The 10,000-nt window shown below is 36.6% G+C and overlaps 1 non-coding gene across 1 annotated transcript; it reads right to left on the bottom strand.

Annotated features, from left to right (window-relative positions):
• Positions 1 to 4,455: 4,455 nt before the first annotated feature.
• On the bottom strand, positions 4,456 to 4,574 carry LOC145850870 (5S ribosomal RNA). The gene has a single exon (XR_014372719.1). It is a non-coding gene; the product is annotated as a 5S ribosomal RNA (ribosomal RNA).
• Between the last annotated feature and the right edge of the window lie 5,426 nt (positions 4,575 to 10,000).

Raw genomic sequence — 10,000 nt, 5'->3', positions numbered from 1 at the left:
TTTATAACCCCACTCCATGTCAGATCCCTAGCTTCTTGTTCCTTCACCCCTAAAAACACACCTAACACCTTAAAATAATCATTTACCACCTTAAAAGGAAAAGTCCCCTCATTATTCTTCCCAACATACATTATTACTGACTTCTCCATATTCACTTTTGCTCCTGAGGCTTTCTCATATACTTTAAAACACTCCATCACCCTTTTAACACTACCCTCATCTCTAACTGTTATTGTTGTATCGTCTGCATATTGATGAATTAAACTAAAACCTCCTTGCGGAGTCTCTACACAATTTATAAAATGATCTTTTTTAAGGTATGCCGCTAAGGGTTCTACCGATAAAACAAACAATAAAGCTGATAAAGGGCACCCCTGTCTCACTGATCTCTCAAGAATAAAAGAATCTGTTAAAACCCCATTACATTTAACCCTACTTTTAGCCTTTCTATATAATAATTTTATCCATCTTATAATTCCATTTCCAAACCCATACTTTTCCAGTACCCTAAACATAAAATCATGTTCCACCCTGTCAAAAGCTTTATTAAAATCTATACTTAAAACAATTCCCCCCATCTTATCGCTATTCATTTTATTTATCACATCTCTAAGTGTAGTTATGGTATCTGCTATATCTCTTCCAGGCACACTATAATTTTGTGTAGGTGCTATAATATCATTTAAAACCATCTTCATCCTATTTGCCAGTATCTTAGCTAAAATCTTATAATCTGAGTTTAACAAACTAATTGGCCTATAATTTTCTAATTTCAATTTACTCCCCTTATTTTTATATAAAATCGATATCAGCCCTGTCACCATGGAATCTGAAACAGTATTATTGTCTTCCATATATTGATATACTTCTAATAAAATAGGTGCTAAAATACTTTCATACATTTTATAAAACTCTGCAATTAGTCCATCTACTCCAGGACTTTTATTTATTTGTAAACCCTTAATTGCATCTTTCACTTCATCCATTGTTATCTTCCTATCACACATTTGCTTATCCTCAGCACCAATTTGCACATCCACACTACTTAAAATCTCTTTTACACACCCCTCATCCACCTCCCCTTTCTTAAATAAATCCTTATAAAAATTCTGTACTGTTTCTAATATCTCAACATAATCATTTACCACTTCACCCTTTACATTTTCAATCTCACTAATATATGATTTCATCTGTTTAGTTTTCTCTAAACCAAGAAAAAACGACGTACATTTCTCCCCTTCTAAAACATATTTTGCCCTACTTCTTATAATTGCACCCTTACACTTATCTATTTCACATTTGCTCAATTTTTCTTTTAAATCTAAAAACTTTTCAATAGTATAATCAGGATCACTATCACATTTCTTCATTTCTTCATTCAATTTTGTTCTTAAATAATTTTCTGCTCTTATCATCCTACTCCTCTTCTTCCTTGCATATCTAATACTAAAAACTTTTATTTTTTCCTTAACATTTTCCCACCACTTGCACTTATCATTCCCTTTTTGCTTATCCTCCATTTCATCTTCTATCAAAGATTTAAGTTGTTTCCCGTATTCCTCATCACCTAGATACCCTGCATTCATACACCATATTCCCCCCCCTTTCCTTTCCTTATCTAACCCCACCGAAAATGTTAACCCAGCATGATCACTAAAAGTTGTAAAAATATATTTAATATCCTTCATAAAATTCCTTAACCCTTCATTTACTAAAACCAAATCTATCCGTGTCTGTTTCAATTCCCCTAAAACCACCTGCCTTCTAGAAAATTCTCTCTTATTCGGATTCTCCTCCCTCCATATATCAATTAAATTGTTTTCAACCATCATCTTCCTTAAAACCCCCCTAGATACGTCACTTCTAAAAATAGCTCCCCTTGTCATATCTAGTCTATCCATTTTTACATTAAAATCCCCAACTAAAATACAGTTTCCCTTGCACCATTTCGCTAATTCTAAAAATAAATTCCTTCTCTCTATTTCATTATTCGGCGCATAAATATTTATAATCCTAAAAACCCTACTCATATATTCAAAATCTAAAATTAAAATCCTCCCATTATTATCATTATATATCTTCTTCACATTTTCTACTACATCCTTCCTTATTAAAATTGCAACCCCACATGAATTCCCCCTACCATTGTTTACATAAATAAAATCCCTCCATATTTTCTGAATTTCTAAAACACACATATTATCCCAGTGCGTCTCTTGAATACATAAAATATCAGAATTCTTTATGTGTACTATTCTATTAAATTTTCCTATTGTTCTCAACCCATTCGCATTTATCGACATTATTGTTACCATACTAATAAATAATAAAATTATAAAATATAATTTCATTATCCTCTACCTTTTATCCAGTTTCTTTCCTCTTCCACCCTTTCTCTCCCCCCCTCCGCTGCTTTCCTCTTCCTGTATCCTCCTCTCATTCTTTCAAACTTTTCCCCATCATCCGAGTCCGATATCTCCTCCAAGTCCATTTCATCCAGCCAACTTTTCTTCTTTACACCCTCGTCCGTTGTGCTCCCCGTGTTCATCGCCGATTCTGGAATGTTCGTTGTGCTCCCCGTGTTCTCCGCCGTTTCTGGAATGTTCATCTCCGTCTCATGTGTAGTCGTCGTTGTGCTCCCCGTGTTCATCGCCGTTTCTGGAATGTTCGTTGTGCTCCCCGTGTTCATCTCCGTCTCATATATTGTCGTCGTTGTGCTCCCCGTGTTCATACCCGTCTCTGTTATTGTCATTAAACTTAAAACCCTCTCCATTTCTTCACCCCCCGAGGTACTTGTTTGTGCTGTGCTTTCCCCCAAAACCCATGAGTCCCCCGTGCTTCCCCCCAATCCACTTCCCCTCTCCTCCTGAAAACTCCACCTTCTTATTTCCGAATCCATACTGCTCCCAATTTCGTTAATCTTCTGGTCTTCCTTCTTCTCCCTTCTTCCTTCCTCCGTCTCTCCACCTTCCACCACGTCCTCTCCTCCATCTTCTTCTCCTTCTTGCGATGATACAACTGCTTCCTCGAATAGTACTTGACTCCCCTCTTCAGTCATAACTTCTCCACAGTTGCACTCCGCCAATCTCTTTCTGCATCTTCCACAAACATTCCTTTTCTTCTCTCCGACACACTCTCTCGCATAATGGCCTTGATTGCCGCACTTGAAACACTTGAATTCAGGGCAATCTTTAACTATGTGCCCAGGTTGTATGCACAATCGACAAACTCTGACCTGCTTGTCATGGATCACCCTGAAGTATTCAGCTCCTTCCAGCGTCTCAATTTTTGTGGAATATGGCAATGATTTTACTTTTTCCGTAAATTTAACTTTACAAAACCGTGTTCCGTCAACCACCTCCGTTCCAGGCCAAACTCTCCTCCTTATCTCCGATACGGCCGTTACTCCCCAGCTACTCAGCTTGTCCAGTATAACTTTGTCTTCGATGTATACCGGGAGATTCATAAAAGACACCACCAATTCATTTACATTCACATCTCTCGCCAGAATCCTGGTGTCCTTTATCCTTAAACCGTCCATTAGCCGTTCTTTACCTTTTCCGTTTTTCATCGTAATTTCATACTTCTTCTCGCCTTTCATTCGGCATCCCACCACCTCTCCACACATCTCCTTAATTGCTCGCAGTAATTCCATCGTCGTCATCTTTTCTTCTCCCACCAACTCAATTGCCACCGTGTATTCTTTGCCATATTTCATTCCTTCTTTATTTTCGTTTTCCTTCCGTTGCGCATTTTCGTTGTCTTTGTCCGTTCCGTTTGTCGTTGCCATGTTGTCCGTCATTGTAAATCAAAAATGAAAGCGAAAAAACCTCCCCCAGGCAGCAAAACTGCAGGGGGGGAAAACTAAACAAAACTAAAAACTATCCAAATGAAAAAACAATAAATTATATTGCAAAATCCAAAAAAGAAACGAAAATAGCTCTCGAGCAAACACTCTCAAGCAAACACTCACAGCTCAATTACTCGCACCTGTCGTCACTTCTCCAATCAAGGATTAGCGCCCCCAGGCTGGTATGGCCGTAAGCGAGAAACAATCTCTTGCTACAACATATATAGTCAAAGTGAGTGTGATAAACAGACATTGCATTTTCACCAATTAGATAAGCAGCTTGAACTTTGTGTCACTGAAAAAGTAGAAGAAATTACAAACACTGTTCCCATCACTTTTTAGCACAGGTAGTTGGATAAAATACAAACTTTATTTCCTTTCATCATTTCAACAGGGCAAAGGAGCACAAAGCACACACAAGCTGCATTCAGCAACAATATTCTTGTTTGTCTTATAAATACAAGGCAGATGCTAATTGAAAACACAAGGAAATTTGATCCTATTAAAAAGGCAGGAAGCTGCATTTAGTCAATTCATCATTAAATGCTTACTACAAGGCAGTGTTGCTGATGAAATAGTGCAGGGGCACACCCTCGTGGACAAAATGCTTACAGCACCTGGTATTCCCAGGCGGTCTCCCATCCAAGTACTAACCAGGCCCGACCCTGCTTAGCTTCCGAGATCAGACGAGATCGGGCGTACCCAGGCTGGTATGGCCTTTAGCGAGAAACAATCTCTTGCTACAACATATATAGTCAAAGTGAGTCTGATAAAACAGACATTTAGTCAATTCATCATTAAATGCTTAATACAAGGCAGTGTTGCTGATGAAATAGTGCAAGAGCACACCCTCGTGGACAAAATGCTTACAGCACCTGGTATTCCCAGGAGGTCTCCCATCCAAGTACTAACCAGGCCCGACCCTGCTTAGCTTCCGAGATCAGACGAGATCGGGCGTACCTTTTTTTTTTTTTTATCTTTTATTATGAAAAAACACATAATATTTACAATATTCAAACAATAATAATAAAAAAGGATGAACAATTCATCCTTTTACAAAATCAAAAAAGAAAAGAAAATAAAACCAATTAATAATTAAAAGCAAGTTTTCCATTTTGATCAATTTCGATAAAAGTGCTCCCCCACACAAACAGTTTTTCAAAATTACATCCTCCATATTTATATATTAGTTCAATATCTTTCTCTAAAATACTTTTAAATAAAACCTCCACACTCACAATTTTCCCTTCATAATGTCCTAAATTCCTTCTTTGTCTTACAGCGTATCTAGCATGGCTAAGAACAAAATTCATCAAATTAATATTAAAAACTTTGCTTTTTCCATTTATACCAAATAGAAACAACCTCCTCCACTCAATCCCATTTACAATATCTTCTCCCCAATGTTGTTCTAAAAGCCCCTTTATAAACTCATGAAACCCTTGTAATCTACTACATTCAATAAAAAAGTGCATAAAATTTTCCACCTCCGTACCACAAATATCACATTCTCTTTTAATGTCTCTATTTATTTGATGTAAAACCACGTTCGTAAAAATCCTATTATGTTTCAATTTAAAATCATTATCTTCACATTCTATAGAATTATATTTGACATTGACATTCTTCCATATTGATTTTACATCTATATTTACAAATACCCTAGACCACACTTTTTCTGAAGCAGGAGCTTTTATCTCTCTTAAAATACATTTTTCATAAATCTTTTTAACTTTCAAACCTGATAAAACATGTTTCTCCCCATTACTTTCATAATATAAAACCGGTAAACCCTTAGCTCTCTCAACCACCTCTGTATTTATTAAAAGCACCCATTCTTCAGGAATACACCCTAAAATTCTCTTATACATATTATCTACTGTAGTTTTGCTTATTTCATCTTCCACTTCACAAACATTATCATAAATCGCTTGTACAGTAAGGAACCCTGGAATGACCTCGTATAAAATATCCCCAATCTGTCTCATCCCAGCCCTCATAAAATATTTACAAAACAACATCTTATTATTATATTGTATCTTGGGATTTAAGAAAATTGGCTGATTTAAAATATTGTCTAAAATGGTACACTCATAATAAATATTTGGTAAAAACTCCCCCCAAGCTTCAAACACTTCTCTATAAAACAATGGTATATTACTTAACATTTCTTTTTTCATGCACATCAATAAACCATTGTCCCCCATCCTCCCAACCTCCTGCAAATACTCCTTAAAAAATCTTTTCCATCCATAATCTAGTTCACCATATAAATATTTCCGTACCATTTTAACTCTAATTGCTTTTTTCCTTACATTTAAATCCACCAACTTCAAACCCCCCTCCTCATAACCTGCAATCAATGTTTTAAAAGAAATTTTCGCTCCTTTCCCATCCCATAAAAAATCAACTAAAATCATATTCATTTCAGATAAAACCCATTCTGGTACATCTAAAACGTTCATGACATGAATAAAAATTGACATCAGCAAGGAATTTACAACAATTACTTTCCCTTTTAATTTCAAAGCCCTCCCCCTCCACATATTTACTACCTTCCTAACTTTGTTTATAACCCCACTCCATGTCAGATCCCTAGCTTCTTGTTCCTTCACCCCTAAAAACACACCTAACACCTTAAAATAATCATTTACCACCTTAAAAGGAAAAGTCCCCTCATTATTCTTCCCAACATACATTATTACTGACTTCTCCATATTCACTTTAGCTCCTGAGGCTTTCTCATATACTTTAAAACACTCCATCACCCTTTTAACACTTCCCTCATCTCTGACTGTAATTGTGGTATCGTCTGCATATTGATGAATTAAACTAAAACCTCCTTGCGGAGTCTCTACACAATTTATAAAATGATCTTTTTTAAGGTATGCCGCTAAGGGTTCTACCGATAAAACAAACAATAAAGCTGATAAAGGGCACCCCTGTCTCACTGATCTCTCAAGAATAAAAGAATCTGTTAAAATCCCATTACATTTAACCCTACTTTTAGCCTTTCTATATAATAATTTTATCCATCTTATAATTCCATTTCCAAACCCATACTTTTCCAGTACCCTAAACATAAAATCATGTTCCACCCTGTCAAAAGCTTTATTAAAATCTATACTTAAAACAATTCCCCCTATCTTATCGCTATTCATTTTATTTATCACATCTCTAAGTGTAGTTATGGTATCTGCTATATCTCTTCCAGGCACAGTATAATTTTGTGTAGGTGCTATAATATCATTTAAAACCATCTTCATCCTATTTGCCAGTATCTTAGCTAAAATCTTATAATCTGAGTTTAATAAACTAATTGGCCTATAATTTTCTAATTTCAATTTACTCCCCTTATTTTTATATAAAATCGATATCAGCCCTGTCACCATGGAATCTGAAACAGTATTATTGTCTTCCATATATTGATATACTTCTAATAAAATAGGTGCTAAAATACTTTCATACATTTTATAAAACTCTGCAATTAGTCCATCTACTCCAGGACTTTTATTTATTTGTAAACCCTTAATTGCATCTTTCACTTCATCCATTGTTATCTTCCTATCACACATTTGCTTATCCTCAACACCAATTTGCACATCAACACTACTTAAAATCTCTTTTACACACCCCTCATCCACCTCCCCTTTCTTAAATAAATCCTTATAAAAATTCTGTACCGTTTCTAATATCTCCACATAATCATTTACTACTTCACCCTTTACATTTTCAATCTCACTAATATATGATTTCATCTGTTTAGTTTTCTCTAAACCAAGAAAAAACGACGTACATTTCTCCCCTTCTAAAACATATTTTGCCCTACTTCTTATAATTGCACCCTTACACTTATCTCTTTCACATTTGCTCAATTTTTCTTTTAAATCTAAAAACTTTTCAATAGTATAATCAGGATCGCTATCACATTTCTTCATTTCTTCATTCAATTTTGTTCTTAAATAATTTTCTGCTCTTGTCATCCTACTCCTCTGCTTCCTTGCATATCTAATACTAAAAACTTTTATTTTTTCTTTAACATTTTCCCACCACTTGCACTTATCATTCCCTTTTTGCTTATCCTCCATTTCATGTTCTATCAAAGATTTAAGTTGTTTCCCGTATTCCTCATCACCTAGATACCCTGCATTCATACACCATATTCCCCCCCCTTTCCTTTCCTTATCTAACCCCACCGAAAATGTTAACCCAGCATGATCACTAAAAGTTGTAAAAATATATTTAATATCCTTCATAAAATTCCTTAACCCTTCATTTACTAAAACCAAATCTATCCGTGTCTGTTTCAATTCCCCTAAAACCACCTGCCTTCTAGAAAATTCTCTCTTATTCGGATTCTCCTCCCTCCATATATCAATTAAATTGTTTTCAACCATCATCTTCCTTAAAACCCCCCTAGATACGTCACTTCTAAAAATAGCTCCCCTTGTCATATCTAGTCTATCCATTTTTACATTAAAATCCCCAACTAAAATACAGTTTCCCTTGCACCATTTCGCTAATTCTAAAAATAAATTCCTTCTCTCTATTTCATTATTCGGCGCATAAATATTTATAATCCTAAAAACCCTACTCATATATTCAAAATCTAAAATTAAAATCCTCCCATTATTATCATTATATATCTTCTTCACATTTTCTACTACATCCTTCCTTATTAAAATTGCAACCCCACATGAATTCCCCCTACCATTGTTTACATAAATAAAATCCCTCCATATTTTCTGAATTTCTAAAACACACATATTATCCCAGTGCGTCTCTTGAATACATAAAATATCAGAATTCTTTATGTGTACTATTCTATTAAATTTTCCTATTGTTCTCAACCCATTCGCATTTATCGACATTATTGTTACCATACTAATAAATAATAAAATTATAAAATATAATTTCATTATCCTCTACCTTTTATCCAGTTTCTTTCCTCTTCCACCCTTTCTCTCCCCCCCCTCCGCTGCTTTCCTCTTCCTGTATCCTCCTCTCATTCTTTCAAATTTTTCCCCATCATCCGAGTCCGATATCTCCTCCAAGTCCATTTCATCCAGCCAACTTTTCTTCTTTACACCCTCATCCGTTGTGCTCCCCGTGTTCATCGCCGATTCTGGAATGCTCGTTGTGCTCCCCGTGTTCATCGCCGATTCTGGAATGTTCGTTGTGCTCCCCGTGTTCTCCGCCGTTTCTGGAATGTTCATCTCCGTCTCACGTGTAGTAGTCGTTGTGCTCCCCGTGTTCATACCCGTCTCTGTTATTGTCATTAAACTTAAGACCCTCTCCATTTCTTCACCCCCCGAGGTACTTGTTTGTGCTGTGCTTTCCCCCAAAACCCGTGAGTCCCCCGTGCTTCCCCCCAATCCACTTCCCCTCTCCTCCTGAAAACTCCACCTTCTTATTTCCGAATCCATACTGCTCCCAATTTCGTTAATCTTCTGGTCTTCTTTCTTCTCCTTTCTTCCTTCCTCCGTCTCTCCACCTTCCACCACGTCCTCTCCTCCATCTTCTTCTCCTTCTTGTGATGATACAACTGCTTCCTCGAATAGTACTTGACTCCCCTCTTCAGTCATAACTTCTCCACAGTTGCACTCCGCCAATCTCTTTCTGCATCTTCCACAAACATTCCTTTCCTTCTCTCCGACACACTCTCTCGCATAATGGCCTTGATTGCCGCACTTGAAACACTTGAATTCAGGGCAATCTTTAACTATGTGCCCAGGTTGTATGCACAATCGACAAACTCTGACCTGCTTGTCATGGATCACCCTGAAGTATTCAGCTCCTTCCAGCGTCTCAATTTTTGTGGAATATGGCAATGATTTTACTTTTTCCGTAAATTTAACTTTACAAAACCGTGTTCCGTCAACCACCTCCGTTCCAGGCCAAACTCTCCTCCTTATCTCCGAGACGGCCGTTACTCCCCAGCTACTCAGCTTGTCCAGTATAACTTTGTCTTCGATGTATACCGGGAGATTCATAAAAGACACCACCAATTCATTTACATTCACATCTCTCGCCATAATCCTGGTGTCCTTTATCCTTAAACCGTCCATTAGCCGTTCTTTACCTTTTCCGTTTTTCATCGTAATTTCATACTTCTTCTCGCCTTTCATTCGGCATCCCACCACCTCTCCA

Source organism: Salmo salar, chromosome 08 (assembly GCF_965601325.2).
Source record: "Salmo salar chromosome 08, fSalSal1, whole genome shotgun sequence".
In the NCBI taxonomy this organism is placed as follows: domain Eukaryota; kingdom Metazoa; phylum Chordata; class Actinopteri; order Salmoniformes; family Salmonidae; genus Salmo; species Salmo salar.
Note: the sequence above shows the minus strand (reverse complement) of the source record. Positions and strands in the feature narration are given on the sequence as shown.